The sequence below is a fragment of the Urocitellus parryii genome, chromosome 5, assembly GCF_045843805.1.
Source record: "Urocitellus parryii isolate mUroPar1 chromosome 5, mUroPar1.hap1, whole genome shotgun sequence".
In the NCBI taxonomy this organism is placed as follows: Eukaryota; Metazoa; Chordata; class Mammalia; order Rodentia; family Sciuridae; genus Urocitellus; species Urocitellus parryii.
In genome coordinates, this window is record NC_135535.1 from 136312392 (window position 1) to 136333793 (window position 21402).

Here is a 21402-nt window from a genome sequence, read left to right on the forward strand (position 1 = left end):
CCTGTACCAAGTCCCTTAGGTCCCAAGATCCAAAAAAATTATCTTTCTTCTTGTCATTTGAAGAGAATAGGAAATAGGAAATACAATATATACAAGTAATATTCTGAAGAGTGGAGTAGATCATAGGGTATAAACATTTGCCATACAGATTAAGTTGTAAAATATCTATTTTAATTTTCTTTCTTTTTGCTCTTTCTCTTTATACCACCTCTATTACCTGAAACTCCTTATTGCAATATTTAAAATTACTTACTGCAATATTTAAAATTAAAAAATAAACTCATAATGACTACTAGATAATGAATGAATCTCTAAGACCAAGAGAATTTGTTTTCCATATCTCAACTTTCTTTTCTGCTTTATTTTGCTATGTGCAAGGAACACCTACTACACATGCCCTTAAAATGAAACTTTCTCAAACCAAGAAAAATAGGACCTCCCTGTAAGTTTTTTCATTTAGCAAATATCACCCTAAAAATAAGGTATAATTTTGATGGGTTTGACTTATCAAAAATACTTGAGGGAAGAAATTAAATTACCTTTAGAAATCATGTATCCCAAACCTTTTATTCCAGAGGGTAAAGTGAAGTCTTTGAGAAATGAGATGATTTGTCCAAAGTGTGCACACCAGTAATTTTAAAAGTCTCATGGTACAGATGACTAGAGCATCACCAAAAATAAAATATTATGAAGCTCTCGCCTGATACTGCTTCCAGATAATAATTTATAACATGTATAGAAAGAGGCCACAGATAATATATCTATCTATTGTGTTTGTACCACCATTTTTTAACTGACACATGAAATTATACTTATTATGGAGTACCATGTGATGATTTAATATGTGTATACATTTTGTAAGGTTCAAATAAGGGTATCCAAAAATTACTGAAAGAAAAAAATAAACAATGGTTGGAATGCATTTGGTTAAAAAGTAATCAAAGTGTAAAATATGGACAATGCCCACTTGGTACCATTAATATAACCTTGGACTTTCACTCAAGCATGAAACAAAAAAAAAATCAACATGTACCTCTGAGAGCTATTGACTGGAGGATTAAGATAAGATAATTTTGGATGGAGAATTTTATCTTTGAAAATAACTAGAATTTACTTGCTGGTTTAAGAAGAAAGGCACATAGAGTAAAATAAAAGACTTCGTATTTGAACTTGCCTATTTGTTAAATAGGCAGAGATTTTAATACCTTTTGTTCCCTGTGTGCTTTTTAATACTAAATAGTTTAGTATAGTATCATCTGATATTCCTAATAAACATTTGGAAATTCTCAATATCCTGAAGGAATTTCTGCAAAGGAGAAACAGAATACAAATACAGTTTTCCAAGAGGTGCAAAAGCTGCACTCAGATTCTTTTTCTAAGCAATTCTCAATTTTACTGCATTTATTCTTTCTTTATTTTCCATGGGCCTTGTTTCTTTCTTCTCTTCCTTCTCCTATCTCCTCTCTATGAGCACATGTGCACAGGTTCAGAGGTAGTCAGACGTAGAGAATCCTATGCAGAGAAGGACTTGGGGACTCCTTAAGGAAAACATATACTTTATAAATTATTAATAGCTCAGTTTTCACTTTAATCAGTTATTTTGATCTAAATAAGATTTTGTCAAACTAAGCTATGGGTCTGCCTGCATTTGGAGTTAAGAATGGCTTTTGCGTTTTTAAATGCTTAAAAAGAATTTTAACAAATCATACCTCATGACATGAAAAAAACTATATGAAATTTAAATTTCAGTAAAGAAAGTTCTAATGGAACATAGCCACTCCTATTTGTTTATGTATAGCTGCATTATGGCTACAGTAGAAATTCAATAGTTCCAACAGTGAATATGACCAGTAAAATCTAAAATTTTTATTATGACCCTTTACAGGAAAAGTTTGTTGACCGCTGATCTAAAGCACCAGTCATTAGTGTTCCCCAGAGATCCTCTGTGGCTATCAATGGCCCTATCACATTGGTTCCGGCTCTGTTTTCTCTCCCAGGACTGATTTATCTCTGGGATAGATCAAATTATTTCCTATAATTTCGGAAATGATGACAAAGTGTAAGTGCCAACTTTTAACTTGGCTTTACTGTAAATATTGGAGAAAAGTGCTTCCAGATAATAATTTATAACATGTATAGAAAGAGGCTACAGAAAACGTAAGTATACTTCTCTATCTACAGTGTTTGTACCTCCATTTTTTAACTGACACATGAAATTGTACTTATTGTGGAGTACCATGTGATGATTTAATATGTGTGTGCATTTTGTAAGATTCAAATCAGGGTATACATCTATCTCCTCATTCATCATTTATTTATAGTAAAAACATTCAAAATTGTTTCTTCTAGCCTTTGGAATATACAGTACATTACTTTCACTTATAATCACTCTACTGTGCAATACAACACCAGATATTATTCTCCTAACTGTAACGGGGTATGCATTAATCAACCTTTCACCATACCTCTCTCCCTCTTCCTTTTCCCAGCCTCTGCTAACCACTATTCTACTCTTCATTTCTGTAAGATCACTTTTTTAGATTTCACATATGAGTGAGATCATGTGGCATTTGTCTTTCTGTGCCTGGCTTATCTCACTTAACATAATGATCTTAACTTCCATTCATGTTTTCACAAATGACAGGATTTCATCCCTTTTACAGGCTGAATAGTATTACATTATATATATATGTATATATATATATATATATATATATATATATATATATATATATATTGCATTGCATTGTGTATCAGTTGCCTAGCCGCTTAGGTTGTTTCTATTTCTTGGCTATTATGAACAGTGCTTCAATGAACATGGGAGTCCAGATGTTTCTTTGAAATACTGATTTCGTTTCCTTTGGATACATACCCAGTACTGGGATTTCTGGATCATGTGGTAGTTCTAGTTTTAGTTTTCTGAGGAAACACCTTACTCTTTTCCATAATGGACCAGAGGTTGAACTCAGGGGCACTCAACCACTGAGCAACATCCCAGCCCTATTTTGTATTTTATTTAGGGATAGGATCTCACTGAGTTGCATTAGTGCCTCTCTTTTACTGAGGCTGGCTTTGAACTCAGGATCCTCTTATCTCAGCATCCCGAGCCTTTGGGATGACAGGTGGGAGCCACTGAACCCAGCTCATTTGTGGTTTTGATTTACATTTCCCTAATTATGTTGAACATTTTTTTATATACCCTTTGGACATTTATATTCTTTTAAGAAATTTTTATTGCCCAATATTTATTTGGATTATTTGTTTTTCTGCTATTGAGTTTTTCAAGTTCCTTATATTTCCTGGACATTAACTCTTTGTCAGGTATGTAATTGGCAAATATTTTCTTCCATTCTACTGGTTTCTGTTTACTCTTTATTGTTTCATTTGTTGTATAGAAGCTACTTGGTTTAAGGTAATCCCATTTGTCTATGTTTGATTTTGTTTCCTTATTCATTCCAATGTCTTGAAGCATTTTTTTCTATGTTATCTCCTAGAAGTTTCATAGTTTGGGTTCTAGCATTTAAGTCCTTAATTCATTTGAGATGATTTTTGTAAGACCCAGTAGAACTTTCTGCATTGACAAATGTTGCATATTATTGCTTTCCAATACAGTAACCACTAGCCACAGAAGGCTGTTAAGCACTTGACATGTGACCAGTGAGACTGAGAAACTGAAATTTAAACTTAATTGAATTAATTCTAGTTCTAATTTAAATAATCACATGTGGCTAGTGGCTACCTTAATGGATAACACATTGGGACTGATAAAAGAGGTCAAAGTTATTATTCTTGGGCTTTCAATATATATGGAGTAATCCTAGCCATCATAGGTTAATAGCTCAGATCCTTTTAGATCAAGGCATAAATTAAAAACAAATGGGACCTGGTAGTCAACAAATAATGTCTTATAATTCTGCCAAGTTATACTAAGTTAATTACCTATTAGAAAACTCCCTGGGACTACTAATCCTAAGAAGAAGAATAGAAAAATGATCCTAAAATTATTTTTTTTTCTTTTCTCCATGCTAGAGAATATTGATACAAGTAGTTTCTTTAGAACAGTTTCTGGCATATATAGATAGTGACACAGGGGAGTCCTGTGCTGAGTCCAGTGAATAAAGACTTGTTTCCAGGAAAAAGGATTAACTGACAAAGCCCATTTGCCTTCCTTGCCAAAATGTATGAGAAACATTTTTACAGTCTCTTGTCCAGACACCACATGCTGCAAAAACATATCATATACCTGGCTTATTCTGGCATCAATATTTGAGGATTATTTTATTGCATATAAAAAGTATGCCTAACTTTATATTTCTTCTCAGAAATATAAAAATCTCCCATGAGTTTGGAAGAATTTACAAGATGCATGAAATATTTTATTAGTTTCATACTTCTTTGAAAAAATGCAAAATGATTTAGCAAAATAATTGTGGCTTAAAAATCAAAGACCATCAAAAGGAAAAAAGACAAGCCAAACAGGTTCTACACCTAGAAAAGCAAGAGACCTAGAAAAGCCAGGGACTGACATAAAGGTAAAAAACTAGGTGAGAAACCAAGGAGAACCCCCACCTCATAGAGTTTCATCAACTATTCTGAGGATTTCAATATGATTGATAATAAGCATCTAAACCTATTACAAAATCATAGTGATTATAGGAAGTAATCTTCTTATAGTAAATGAAAGTGGGAGTTTTAGATTCTAAAGATTTAACGTCTACTGGATCTTCCAAAGAAAATCTCACTCACCACTCCACATTGAGGTTGGAAACTTCCTGTCTTCCACATTGTATAATGAAGGAGTGGGCTAAGGGAAAATGAGGAACAACAATTTTTTATTCTAACAACATATCAAACTATGAATGATAAGTTGATATTCTCTTCTGTGAAATGGTAACAAGTCATTAATTATCTGTTCATTAAGTCTGCAGAAATTATTTACAGAATCAAATTTTTATCAAGCAGAAATAGAATATTGGCCAAGGCTTAAATTATACTAACTAAACTGACTTTCTCAAAGTAGAGTCTCTCTATACCTTAGGTTCTTACCTGTGAAATAAGACTAGCAATAAATGTCTGATAAATTGCAGAAGATGGTTGTGAAGTTCAAATAACATAATATATGAAAAAAGTATTTTAATTTTAAAAATTAGTGTTATCATAATCTTGAACCCATACCAATATCTACTTATATTATATTCCCAGGAAATATAAAATAATCCATAATCTTTTAAAATCAAGTATTCGATTAGAGCTTTAATATACTTTCTTTTTGTCTTTCCAAAAAGACCAAATCATTGCATTTTGAAAAAGGAAGCTGATTTGATTATAATGTGTAATATATAGCACTAGACTTCCCTAATCAAAAATTGGAATATACCTTTCTTTTTGTGGTTTTATTTTTAATTTATATTTACTTTTATTTTTAAATAATTTTTTATTCATAAATGACAGCAGAATGCATTACAATTCTTATTACATGTATAGAGCACAATTTTTCATATCTCTGGCTGTATACAAAGTATATTCACATCAGTTTGAGTCTTCATGCATGTACTTTGGATAATAATGTCCATCACATTCCACCATCATTTCTAACCCCATCCCCTCTCCCTTTCCCTCCCACCCCTCTGCTCTATCTAGAGTTCTTCTATTCCTCCCTCACTCCCCCTCCCTATCCCATTATGAACCAGCCTTCTTATATCAGAGAAAACATTCAGCATTTGATTTTGGGGGATTGGCTAACTTCACTTAGCATTATTTTTTCCAATGCTATCCATTTACCTGTAAATGTTATGATTTTATTTTCTCTTATTGCTGAGTAATATTCTATTGTGTACATATACCACATTTTTTAATCCATTCATCTATTGAAGGGCATCTAGGTTAGCTCCACAGTTTACCTATTGTGAATTGTGCTGCTATAAACATTCCTGTGGCTGTGTCCTTGTAGTGTGCTGTTTTTAAGGCCTTTGGATATAGACCGAGTCGAGGGATAGCTGGGTCAAATGGTGGTTCCATTCTCAGATTTCTAAGGAATTTCCATACTGTTTTCCACATTGGCTGCACCAATTTGCAGTCCCACTAGCAGTGTATGAGTGTGCCTTTCTTAATAGGCTTAAATAAAGATTAAATATACTATTACTTATAAAACCTTTCAAAAATAAATATAAGTAGAGCACCAATTTTCACCACCTCCTTTTACAATATAACCCATTGGTTCAGATTCAATGTCCCACATATACAAGTCCAGTACTCTTTCTGCCACAATGCTGTGTACACGTCAATTAATGAATACAAAAATACATTCCCAGATAATTACATTTCAGACAAATATGGATTCACATACTTTTAACAAATGCATTAATAAAGTACATTTTATATATGCTTAATAATGTTTAAACTATCATAACTTATCCTACTACTCAGTAAGAAAAGACCCAATAAAAAGATAAAAAAAACTATCATTGTAATTTTATGAGATGGTGTTTTTCAAGTCATTTTAAAGGAAAATTTGTTGTATCTGATTCATTCTACTACCATTCATACCCCCATACCTCCTCCCTTCCCTTCATTCCCCTCTCTCTAAAACAAAATACCTCTATTCTTTCATAGATTCTCTCCCCACCTTTGTGAATTGGCGTCCACATATCAGGGAAAACATTAGGCCTTTGGGTCTTTGGGATTGGCTTATTTCACTTAGCATGATAGACTCCAGTTCCATCCATTTACTGGAAAATATCATAACTTCATTCTTCTTTAAGGCTTAGTAATATTCCATTGTTATTATATATACCATGTTTTCTTTATCCATTCATCTGTTGAAGGGCAACTGTTCCGTAGTTTAGCCATTGTTCATTGAGCTGCTCTTACATTGATGTGGCTGTGTCATTATAGTATGCTTATTTTGAATCCTTTGGATATAAACTGAGGAATGGAATAAGTGGGTTAAATGGTGATTCTATTCCAAGTTATGCTTTGTATAGAACTTCCTTTTTATAAAATTTTTCCCACAGTCCTCCAAAATAAAGAATATTTTACAAAATAGTAAGATACAATTGTTTCAGACACAACAGTAACAGAAATGGAAAGAATAAGAAATGAGGTTTTCATGGCATTCTAATGGTTAGATTTATAAATAACACAAAGAACATTTTTCAGGATATAGAAATGCTGGGGTAGTGGAACTATCTTAAATAGTTTTCTGCAAACAAAATAATGGAATGAGGTATTTCTTCTTAGGATGTGAAATATTGCTTTATTGGTTATGGATGTGTCAATGAATCAAAACTTTCAGGCCAACAGAAGCATATGAAATCCAAGAGTAGGTCCCATGTACAGAATTTAAATGATATACACTTCCATGGGGAGGGGGAATCCTAACAAGATGTTAATTTCACCCTGTATATAGATGTCAGCTTACACCTTGGAAAATGCTATTCGTAGTATAAGGTCATTTTATACTCACTATCTTGGCTGCCACATGGAAAATTCTACTGAATAAGCAGAGGGAAAGTTATCACAATTTACATATATACCTCATGGGCTTCTAAAATTTCTACTTATTATTGATTCCTAAATATTGACAAAACTGATGCTAATTTGACATAAAATATATTTATGCCAATTTTCCAGTTTAAATAGAAAAATCATTACTTAGGAGGATAAAATAAACAAATCTGCCTCTGTTACCCTTATTTTTCCTCCACAGGCTTGTGTGTGTTCTTGGAACCAGAGGAGTTCTGAACTGATGTTTCTGTGGGATTGTTTGCTAAATATACATCAAGAAGGAAGCAGTCAGGCGGTGTCTCCACAAGGTCTCACCTAGACGGAATACAACATCTCAGAGCATGCAACAGGATCCCTATACAGCAGACTTTCACAGAATCCACCAGAGCTGCAACCACCTGTGCAGAAATCAGAGCCTCTGTGTTCCAGTAAGACTTCGGACTCTTGACCCAAAGGCCGAAGTTTTAGTGCACAGAGGACTCTCAGTCAGCATAGCAGAATCACTGTGCTCCACTCCCATGCAGGTCACATGGCTGCAGTCTAGCCACAGCATAAAGCCATCCCAGCTTTTCACACCTCACCAGACACCCCAGCACTGGAAGTAGATGGACTCAATCTTGGAAAACCTTTCTTGCCATTTTTTGGTGGGCATGGCTATCAGCGCAGATCTCCATTTGAACAGGTACCTGGTTTCCAACTTCCTCCCCCTTCCCCCCTCCCCGGCACAGTGACTATTCAGCACAAAACCTCTCTCAGCTGAACAGGAGCCCAGTGCGACCAGGGCACTTCACATCTGGTGGGAGCCTGAGGGTGACAGGTCCTGCGGTTGGGACCTGATAAGCAAGAGAGGGGAGGAGTCTAAAACTTGGGGCAAAACAGAGAGGCCAGGACCCATCGGGGAAGCTCCATGCAGGAGAGGGGCCTCAAGTCTTCTCACCCTGGTTACCTGCCCCACCCTGAGGACAGACTCCAGCTTAAAATTGACAACTCCGCCTCTTGGAAGAGAAGCAGGAAAGAAACAGAATTCTAAGAGTATTTTTTTTCTTCTTTCTCCTCTTCCCTTCTATCCTCTGGCCCTCACAACCCCAACATATGTGAAACCAAGAACTTTACATGAGATAGAACTTTGAGAACTGAGTCACCTGATTAATACAATATAGAGGAATTGCATAAGCACCCTCTTTTTTTCTTCTTTTTTTCTTTTCTTCTCTCTCTTTTTTCTTTCTTTCTTTACCTTTCTTTCTTTCTTCTCTTTCTTCCTCTTTCCCTCTCCATTTTTTCTCATTTAACATCCTATAATTTTCTAAATACATATGTGTGTTTCTTTTTATGTACTTACTGTCCTCTGACGTACTTGTCTACCCCAAATTACTTCCTGTCTATTCCCCTGCTACTAACCCTCTTCATTGGAGTTATCCTCCAAATTTCCTAAGTTATATTACTTAGGAAATTATATCACATCTTTCCCCCTTAGCATATCATTCTATGCCCGACCCCCAGTTCACTGTCCCCTACCAGAAACTGTACACCTTTTATGAAACTACTGATTATATTTTAAATAATAATTGAATCCAACATTTCTGGACATTGAGGCTAACTATAAATGTCTTAATAAAAATAACTTACTGTTGACATTGGGTGATGTACTGTTGATATTGGGATCTATTAACATTGTCTTTTCCCACAAAGGAGGGATCTTGGAACTATGCTACAAATCTATAGGGTAAAAATAGTAAGACACCAATCCCACAGAGCTGGAAAGAAAGAAATGTGAGCAACATGAAAGACAAGGAAAGAAAATACCACAAACAATTCAAGACAGCACATCATTAGAAGCATTGGCAGCTATAGCAAAAAAAAAAAAAATTACAGACAAAGATTTAAGGATATACATGATTAAAATGTTTTGGGATCTCAAAGAAGACATTAGAGAACAAATACAGGCAGTGAAAGATCACTTTGACAATAAGCTACATAAACAAATCCAAGAAGCAAAAGATCACCTCAACAGGGAAATAGAGGTTATAAAAACAAAAACAAAACAAAAAAAAAAACAGAAGTCTTTGAAATGAAAGAAATAATAAACTAAATTAAAAACTCAAATGAGAGCAACACCAACAGAGTAGAGCGCTTAGAAGATAGGACATCAGACAATGAAGATAAAGTATATTATCTTAAAAAGAACATAGACAGCACAGCAAAAATGATAAGAAACCACAAGTAGAACATCCAAGAAATATGGGATAGCATAAAAAGACCAAATTAAGTGTTATTGGGATAGAGGAAGGCATAGAGATCCAAACAAAAGGAATGAGCAATCTGTTCAATGAAATAATATCAGAAAAGTTTCCAGACATGAAGGATGAAATTGAAATCCAAATTCAAGAAGCCTACAGGACGTCAAATGTGCAAAATCACAACAGGTCCACTCCAAGACATATTATAATGAAAATGCCCAACATACAGAATAAGGAGAGAAAATTAAAAGACAAGAGAGAAAGGAATCAAATTACATATAGGGGTAAACTAATTAGGATAATGGCAGATTTTTCAACACAGACACTGAAAGCTAGAAAATCCTGGAACAACATATTTCAAGCCCTGAAAGATAATGGGTGCCAACCAAGAATCTTGTATCCAGCAAAATTAAGCTTCAGATTGGAAGATAAAATAAAAACCTTCCATGATAAACAAAAGTTAAAAGAATTTATAGCCAGAAGACCAGCACTACAAAACATTCTTGGCAAAATATTTCATGAAGAGGAAATGAAAAACAATAATGAAAACCAGCAGAGGTTAGGTAGTACACTAAAGAAAAAACTAATCAAAGAGGAAAAACAAGTCAAGTTAAAAAACAAAACAAATATGGCTGGAAATACAAACCATGTCTCAATAGTAACCCTAAATGATAATGGCTTAAAGTCACTAATCAAAAGATATAGGCTAACAGATTGGATTTTTTTAAAAAAAATATTCAACAATATGTTGCCTGCAGGAGACTCATTTGATAGGAAAAGACATACACAGACTGAAGGTGAAAGGTTGGGAAAAATCATACCACTCACATGGACAGTGGATGCAAGCAAGGGTTTCCATACTCATAGCAAATAAAACAGACTTCAAGCCAAAGTTAATTAAAAGGGATATAGATGGACATTACATACTTTACAAGGGAACTATACACCAAACAAGACATAACAGTCTATATATACACACACATACCACTAAACAATGGTGCAACTATGTTCATTAAACAAACTCTTCTCAAGTTCAAGAGTCAAATTGACCACAAAGCAATAATCTTGGGAGACTTTAACACACCTCTCTCACCACTGGATAGATCTTCCAAACAAAAGTTTAAGAAAGAAACTATAGAGCTCAAGAACAGAATTGATAACTTAGACTTAACTGGCATATATAGAATATTTCAACCAGCATCAAGGGGATACACATTCTTCTCAGCAGCACATGGATCCTTCTCTAAAACAGACCATATAATATGCCACAAAGCAGCTCTTATCAAATACAAGAAAATAGAGATACTACCATGAATTTTATCAGATTATAATGGGATGAAACTGGAAATCAACAACAAAATAAAAAATAAAAATTTTTGCCTCACATGGAGACTGAACAATATGCTACTGAATGAACAGTGGGTTATAGAAGACATCAAGGAGGAGATTAAAAAGTAAATGATAACACAGACACAATATATCAAAATCTCTGGGTCACTATGAAAGCAGTACTAAGAGGAAAATTAATTGCATGGAGTTCATGCCTTAAAACAAGAAAAAGTCAACAAATAAATGACCTCACACTACATCTTAAAGCCCTAGAAAAGAGAACAAATCAGCAGCAAAAGCAGTAGAAGGCAAGAAATAATTAATATTAAAGTTGAAGTCAATGAAATTGAAACAAAAGTAACAATTGAAAAAATTGACAAAACTAAAAGTTGGTTCTTTGAAAAAAGCAAATAAAATTGACAGACCCTTAGCCATACTAATGAAGACAAGGAGAGAGAGAACTCAAATTACCAGCATACGTGATGAAAAAGGCAATATCACAACAGAAACTATAGAAATAAAGAAGGTAATTAAAAAGTATTTTGAAACTTTATACTCCAACAAAATAGAAGACATTGAAGGCATTGATAAATTCCTTAAGTCATATGATCTGCCCAGATTGAGTCAGGAAGATATACACAAATTATACAGACCAATATTAAGTGAGGAAATAGAAGAAGGCATCAAAAGCTTACCAACAAAGAAAAGCCCAGAACCAGATGGATACACAGCTGAGTTATACAAGACGTTTAAAGAAGAACTAACCTAACACTCTTCAATTTATTTCAGAAAATAGAAAAAGAGGAAGTACTTCTCAACTCAATATATGAGGCCAATATCACCCTGATTCCAAAACCAGAAAAAGACACTACAAAGAAAGAAAACTTCAGACCAATATCTCTAATTAATATAGATGCAAAAATTCTCAATAAAATCCTGGCAAATTGAATACAAAAACATATCAAAAAGATGTGCACCATGATCAAGTGGGATTCATCCCAGGGATGCAAGGTTGGTTCAACATACGGAAATCAATAAATGTAATTCATCACATCAATAGACTTAAAGATAAGAATCATATGATCATCTCAATAGACACAGAAAAAGCATTTGACAAAATACAGCACCCCTTCATGTTCAAAACACTAGAAAAACTAGGGATAACAGGAACATATCTCAACATCATAAAAGCTATCTACACTAAGCTTCAGGCCAACATCATTGTAAACAGAGAAAAACTGAAGGCATTCCCTCTAAAATCTGGAACAAGACAGAGATGTCCACTTTCACCACTTCTATTCAACATAGTTCTTGAAACACTGGCCAGAGCAATTAGATAAACAAAAGAAATCGAAGGGATACAGATAGAAAAAGAAGAAGTTAAATTAGCACTATTTGCTGATGATATTATTCTATATATAGAAGACCCCCCACAAAAAATACTCCACCAGAAAACTTCTAGAACTAGTAAATGAATTCAGCAAAGTAGAAGGACATAAAATCAACACCCATAAATCAAAGGCATTTTAGTATATCAGTGACAAAGCCTCTGTTAAAGAAATGAGGAAAACTACCCCATTCACAATATCCTCAAAAAAAATAAGATACTTGGAAATCAACATAACAAAAGAGACGAAAGATCTGTACAATTAAAACTAAGAACCCTAAACAAAGAAATCAAAGAAGACCTTAGAAGATGGAAGACCTTGCTCTTGGATAGGCAGAATTAATATTATCAAAATGACCATACTACAAAAAGCACTATTCAGATTTAATGAAATTCTGATCAAAATCCCAATAGCATCCCTCATAGAAATAGAAAAATCAATCATGAAATTCATCTGGAAAAATAAGGGACCCAGAATAGCTAAAGCAATCCTAAGCAGGAAGAGTGAAGCAGGTGGCATTGCTATAATGTTACTATACTACAGAGCAATAGTAATAAAAACAGCAGGGTATTGGCACCAAAACAGAGTGGTAGACCAACGATTCAGAATAGAGGGCACAGAGATTAACCCACACAATTACAATTATCTTGTATTAGACAAAAGTGCCAAAAACATACATTGGAGAAAAGATAGCATCTTCAACAAATGGTGCTGGCAAAACTGAAAATCCATAAGCAACAAAATGAAATCAAACCCCTATCTTTCACCATGCACAAAACTTAACTAAAAATGGATCAAGGACTTAGGAATTAAACCAGAGACTCTGCATCTAATAGAAGCAAAAGTAGGCCCTAATCTTCATCATGTGGGATTAGGCCCCAACTTCCTTAATAAGACTCCTGTAGCACAAGAATTAAAACCAAGAATCAATAAATGGGATGGAATCAAACTAAAAATTTTCTTCTTAGCAAAAGAAACAATCTGTAAGGTGAACAGAGAGCCTACATCCTGGGAGAAAAATTTTACCCCTCACACATCAGATAGAACACTAATCTCTAGGGTATATAAAGAACTCAAAAAGCTAAACACCAAAAAAACAAATAACCCAATTAACAAATGAGCAGGTAGAGGAAGATTAAAATTCACTTACACATGATACTTTGATATAAACTGATTATGATGCATATTAAATTTTCCACATGTCATATTGATTACTTTAGAAATTGTATGAATGATTATATTACTATACACATAAATTATTTTCAATATAGTTTATGTATATTTAATAGGTTAACATATTCATGTATTGTGTAGGCAAATTGTCCCTAGATTTGAATATTTATCTATTAAAATATTGATACAACATCACTAACACAACATTAAGAAAGAAACATTGATTTTAAATCAAATGACACATACCTCATTTAATTTTTTTTAATCATTTCTACCCATCAATGTGAGAAAAGTGTTACAAACTATACCAAATGTCTCATGGTTGCACACATTCTGAGAAATATTATTAATATATTTATTGAGTAAAAATGCTTTCTCACCAACCAGGAGCTGAAAATGATATATTTGGTTTTATTAAATTTATTTTATTGTTTTAAATACATGACATCAGAATGCATTACAATTCTTATATACAGCATAATTTTCCATAACTTTGTATATAAAGTATGCTCACACCAATTCATATCTTTACACAAGTACTTAATTTTTTTGCATTATAATTCTTATTACACATATATACTACAATTTTTCATATCTCTGTGTATTACACCTAATTAGTGTCTTCATACATGTACTTTGGATAATGATGTCCATCACATTTCACCATCCTTGCTAATCCCCTGCCCCCTCCCTTTCCCTCTCACCCCTCTTCCCCATCTAGAATTTATCTATTCCTCCCATGCTCCCCCTCCATACCCCACTATGAGTCAGCCTCCTTATATCAGAGAAAACATTCGGCATTTGTTTTTTGGGATTGGCTAACTTCACTTATCATTAGCTTTTAGATGAAGAATATGTTTTATCTGATAGAAAGAAAGAAGGATAGAAAAAAAGACAGAAAACAAAACTGTACAATATTACTGAATAGTAGAATGGTTTAATTTGTTCACTGTGATAGTATTCTATGCCTAATTCAATAAAATAGTATGTGTTAATTTTTTTATCAGTTCAACTGGGATAAACACATTTGGGAATAATAAAATCAATCTCAGATAAGGAAAATAGAGTTTACTTTAACAGAGCTAATGAAAGATAAAAATATATATGTATTTTTGATGCTATGCTATAAATGGAGAGAAAAACACACCCACACTTCCAACACGTACACTCAGGTAAGGAGGTAAAATTTACTCATCTTAATAACATCATCGTAAGAAAAAGTATACAATGTGATTTATAACTGATACTTTTAAATACAGAAAATAAATATCAAGATATAGTGGGGTAGAGGAGATAAAGCAAAATAACGTGGTAATGGATTAACCCCATGACAAAAAGGCAACCAGAGAAGTATTGAATAAAAATGATTTATTTTACAGAAAAGAAAATTTTCTCTGAAATTCTCTAGGGAGAAGAAAGCAAAAGAAATGTATTTAGAGAAATTAATGACAGGAAAACAAACAAATGATCTAGATAGCAGAATAGAATAGTATCTCAGAGACTGAAACACCAGAAGATATAAAAAATTAGAAGTGAAAGAATGAATGTAAATAAAAAATTAAAGCACAAAATCATATTTAATGTGTGAAGCTATTTATATGCATATCTAGAAATAAATCAATCCTTAGTGATACAATGCACTTTAACTGTCTAATGTTGCCTAGAATTGGGGATGGGAGAGTCATGAATCTCAAATGAACAAGTGGAAACTTTCTTGGGTGACAAAAATCTTCTAGATATTTGTCTTGGTGGTGGTTACATGGGTCATCACATTTGTCAAAGTTACTGAACAGTAAATTTGAAATGGTGAATTTTGTTGCACATAAATCATACTAAGTGAATGCAGAAACCAGCATACAAAAATCACAAACATGGCAAACAAAAAAATTTAAAGGAGCATCATGTAAGGTAGGTAATATGAAGAAATATATATAGTAAACAACAGTTGGATATTGAGGATAAGAGACATAAATGTAAGACAAAATTAGTTTTGTTATGAGTGAAATTAAAACTTTCATGCTTCAAAGGACACTATTAAAACAGTAAAAAGACAATGGATAAAGTGGAAGAAAATGTTGGCAAATTATATATCAAATAAAGGTCTTTTATCTAAAATATGTAAGAGATTCTTACAACTCACCAACAAATAAATATATTACTAACACAATTAAAAATGAACAAAAGATTTGAATAGATGTTTGTTAAAAGAACTATAAATAATAAATACATAGAAAAAATGTTCAAAATTAGTAGTCAATCGAGAAGTACAAATCAGAAATGTAATGACATACCACTTCATAATACACCTGGATGGCTAAAATCAAAAAACAGACAATAACAAGTTTTAGCTAGCCTGTGTAATACTCATGCACTGCCTGTAAGAATTAAAAATGGCACACCTACTTTGTAAAACACTTTGCTTGGAATTTCCTAAAATATTAAACATAGTTAACCTATAAGCAAGCATTTCAATCTTAGGTATAAAACCACATGTCCACACAAAAATAAATGTAAAAAGTGTTCACTGAAAAACTATTCATAATAGCAAAACACTGAAAATAACTTGACTATCTATTAATTAATAAATACATAAACCAAATGTGGCATATATATCCAAGGGAATATTTTATTCCATAAAAATGAAGTAAGGACTGAAACATGCTGTAAGGATTCTGGCTGCGGTGACCAACTCCTGGTGGAGGGGAGTGGGGGATTACAGGCACCCTGTTTTCCACAGTTAAAATATTCTGCAGTTTCTCCCAAGAACTAGTAAGATGACTAATAAAAAGTAATATATACTATGTAATATACACGAATATAATGTATTATATATATAATGTAATAATAATGGAATGTAATAATACTGGTAAGATGACAAATACAAGCAGCTCAATGCCTAGCTGCTTAGGTAATGTCTTCTTTGAGGAGGCTCTATACTAGAGTCTTATTAGCCTCAACCTTGATCTGACAACATCTATGTAGCACAGTGCCTAAACCTGCCCATATAACAGTAATTTTATACAATGAGCAATATGTTCTGATGATGCCAATAACCTAATATAACCTATGGATATAAACAAAGCTGGCAGCTCAGACTAGCAGCTCCTTTTAACTTTGCCCCTTCACCTTGCTCCTGTCTCTTTTTGTTTTTCTTTACAACATGCTATAACATGAGTGAACTTTGAGAACTGTATACCAAGTAAGAGTCCACACAAAAGATCACATATTGCATGATTCCATTTGGATGAAATGTCTAAAATGAGTTAATCCATAGGGATAGACACATTAATAATTTCTGGGTGCTGGGAGAAGGGAACAATAACTTATTTGTGAAGTTGTTAAAATATCTATGAATCAGATAGTCATCACGAGACAGGTCTAGTTTAAAACCCAAGTTTAAAACCCAAGGCTAGAGCTTGTTTTTTGTTGTTTTTGCTTGCCTAACTGGAAGGCCCCACTCATGCTTGGATACCCAGACATTCTGTAGCTGCCCTAGGTTTCCTTGACTACCCTAACATTAGACATCTTCAAAAAGTTGTTTTGAATCCAAGCAATTCTTTTGTTTTGAAGAATTGCGGTATGTAATTCCTCAGAACTTATGAAAGATAACATGGCTCCATTAGCCATCAGCATCAGTGTGTACATTCCACACCTCTGTTGTAACATGATTGCAACTCTATACTATAGAACAAGAATACCCAATCAGAGAGTGCATTACCTTATATGGGAGACCAACAGTTGGCAAGTAAAAGAGAACCTAACAAGAGATATATGAGGTAATGAGTTCTGTGTTCAGTGCTCAGCTTTTGGACATGAATTTGCTGGGCCAGTACTAGCACTAATATATGCTAATTCCTGCAGAATGCACCCAGTTCCCTGTCTCTCTGTGCAATAATCCCACAACAGAACAAGAACAGGTCAATAACAGGGTGACAAACACAGTAAACCATCCCATTATGGGAATAAGAAATAGATAATAGAGGAAAAAATAAACATGTTACATACAAATATGGAAGATATAAAAAGACTAATAAGACTCAAATTGAACATTTAGAATTACAACTAAAATGTCTGAGATGTAAAACACATTGATTGTATAACATTAGTAGCTGATTAGATATTACAGCAGAAGAGATTAGTCAACATGAAGACATAACAATGGAAACTAACCCAAACATAACATAGATAGAAAAAAATGCTCAAAAGAAATAAACATGTATCAGTGGTCCATGAGACAAATTCAGATGTACTAATATATATATTACTACAGTTCCTAAAGGACTGGCTGGGAAAAATATATTTTAAGAAATATAGAAATTTTAGTTTGATCTTCTAAAACTATCTCATAGATCAAAAAACCCATAAAATAGATAACATGAAAAATATATATACATATATATTTATATGAAATATACCAAAATAAGACAGAATAAAAATGTCAAAGAACAAGCTGGACAAATATAAACAAATAGCAAATTTTAAACTTAACCATCCTAATAATGTTATTAAATATCAATGTTTCAAAACACAATAATTAAAAGACAGGGTAGTTAAAGAGGAGTTTTTAAAGCTTTAACTCTGTTTGTAATAGAAATCTATCGATTATATGAAAGCAAACAAATTCAGTATGAGAATAGAAAAGACATGCAATGCTAATATTAATAAAAAGAATATTATGGTATGTTGATTTTACACAAAGTAAGTTTTATAGCCAAGATTATTACAGAGATAAAATGGATCATTTAATAACAGAATCAATTCTTTAAGAGAATATTGAAATCCTCAATGTTTATGTACCTAAGAAAACTTCAAAATGCATGAAGCAAAAACTAATAGAACTGCAAGTATAAATATAGAAATCACAATTATGCATGAAGATTTCAATTCTCCTCTCTCCATAATTGATAGAACAAATATAAAATATGTAAAGGTATATACATCTTGAAACATTTTGACCTAATATAACATGATTAACATTTAAGAACAATCTACCTGATGGCAGCAGAATGCACAATTCAATATACTTTTTATACAATGAGTACAAAATATTAACAAAGGTAGGCCTTTTCAGAGCTATAAAACAAGTCATGCTGAATTTAAAAGGACTCCAGATCGTACAAACTATGTTCTTTGAAAAAATGGAATTAAAATCAGAATCGATGGCAGAGGTATACTGGAATCTTTCCAAATATTTGGAAATTCTATGATGCTTTAGAGTAGTCAAAGAGCCAAAAAGGGATCAAACAAGAAACTGAAGTATTTTAACATGAATGAAATGAAAGCATAACATATTCATATTTGTAGTGAGTAAAAGAAAACTTATAGCTATAAATGAGAAAATTAAAAGGAAAAAGTTTAAAAAATAATAATCTATGGGAAGCCATTCTCGAACGTGATTGGGCACCTCCCAGATTGGGTGTGAGGCGTTCTGGTCAAACTGTGTCAGAGCTAATCCCCACCCTCTCCAGGTGAGAGAGCCTGTCTGTGTGGGGGTGTGACTGACCATTGACCCTGAGACCAATCACTGACCCTGACCATGGAATGCTGCCTGCCTCGACCTTCATTGGATGGAATTTTCCCCTGAATTTCTTGTTCCCCAATAAAAGGCCACTCCCTGGTGGGCTCTCTCTCTCTCCTGCTAGTCCTGAGTAAGCCTTGCTGCCCCACCAGGTGGTTCGAGGTGAGAGCCAGAGGTGAGAGCCAGAGGTGAGAGCCATCTCGGACCTGGTCATAGAAAAAAGTAATTGAGTCTGTGTGTTTATTTCGATCTCACTAGTTAACTACAAACCTCTTTAATGAAACCAGGGTGCTGGTCACGTGGTGGAATAATCTAAAAAGCTAGAAAAGGAAGAAATCATTATACCCAAATTTAATGAAAAGCAAATTTATAAAAAATCAAGTGGTAATCAATAAGCCAAGGAAAAAATAGAAAAAAAATCAATAAAATTTTGGTTTTTATTTGACTGCTTCTTTGAGAAAATTAAGAAAATTGATAAACCTCTAGTTTGACTGGTCAAGACGAAAAAGGAGATGTAAGACATAAATAACATCTAGAACACCAAAGGGGACATCGCTACATATTCTCTTTCTGTTAATGGAATAATGAAGAAATGATATCAGTAAACTCAATGAGTGACCAGGCTTTAAAATGGCAGATTAGAGAATGTTGCTTTCCTGGTTGCCCCATAACATGAAGCCAAGAATTTAGACTTCTCAGCAAGGTGAGAGGGGGAATATTTGGGGAATTAACGTTCAAAACAGATCTGGGAATCAGGCCAGTGGATATAACAAAATATAGAAATCCCTAGTGCCGCTGGGGCCACCAATGGCAGTGGCAGGTGCCAGCCCCCCTACTCTAAATAATGGTGTGATGCACAATTAAAGGAACCCTGAAATTTAGGAGGTCTGAGGTGTTTGAATACAGAGACACCAGAGACCAATGGCACCGCACAATTAATCTGAAAGGTGCCTTGAACAACATTATTGTACAGACGCATAGGAAAAAAGAACCCAATTTTGTCCTGGCAACCACAGGAACATTTATTGATCTCTTTTTCACTCATTCTCTATTTTCTACTTCTATTTTTTTCTTCCTCCCATACAAACATCACATCCTATTCTACTTCTTTTCTATCTCTGTTCACAACTTAAAATTATAAATCCATTTGTAAACTTACTCTTTTGACTGTGATCAATATCTGATCATATCACCTCTGTTTATTGTGACAATTAGCATAGATGCCAAATTAGATGCCAAAGCAGGAACTATTTGGTTTGATAACTGTAAAGTATTTGCATTGGTCCTTGTCAATATCTGTCTCCTCCTAAATTATAAGTTACCAGAAACCTTCTGAGTCCCTATAAGTCCACAGGGAAGAATCTCTACTGCCTTGAAACTGTATCATCAAGTGGGCAGACATATAAATAACATGAAAAAACAAGAGAACAAATTGCCTCAAAGAAACCAATATAATTTAATCACAGAATCCCTTGACACCACAGTGGAAGAAATGACAAGAGAAGGAGTTTAGAATGTTCACAGGTAAATTGATCTGCAAGGTAAAAGCTGATGGAGAATATACAGGAAGAAAAAATCACTTCAACAAAGAGATAGATTCTGAAAACAAAAACAAAACAAAAAAAATAACAAGGATGCTAGGAGCCACAGCAAAAGTATTATGATACATGGCACCTTTGGTTTAGGTGACTGCCAGCTAGCCATTGAGATGATATGATTATGTTAAGATTTACATTCATATGGAAATTGGACTCCTGCTGTTCACGTCGGCCTGTTACGGGACTCATGTTACAGGATTCATGTTACGGGACTCCCGGAGAGTTCCCATTGGTTGGGGAAGGATAGTAGGAGGCAATTTCCGGGGGAGGTCCGGCCCCCGGTTCTGGGCCCCCGGTTCCCGTAGAATCACACACGTGTGTCGACCAGCTTGTTAGCAGGGCGCACACGGGGCACTGGCGGCTTTTTTAAAATAAAGCTTTGTTCCTGCTTGAGCGGCTTATGTTTCTGTGTCCAGCCGGGTTGCGGCACAAGGAAAAATTCTAAAAATAAAGAAATCAACAAACCAAATTAAAAACTCATTGGAAGGCATCACCAACAGACTAGGCCAATTGGAAGACAGAGTTTCAGGCAATGAAGACAAATAAAGTTGACTATGGGGAAAAGATGTTAAGAGACTATGAACAAAACTTCCAATAAATATGTGATAGCATGAAAAGACCAATCTTAAGATTTATTGGGATAAACAAAGGAT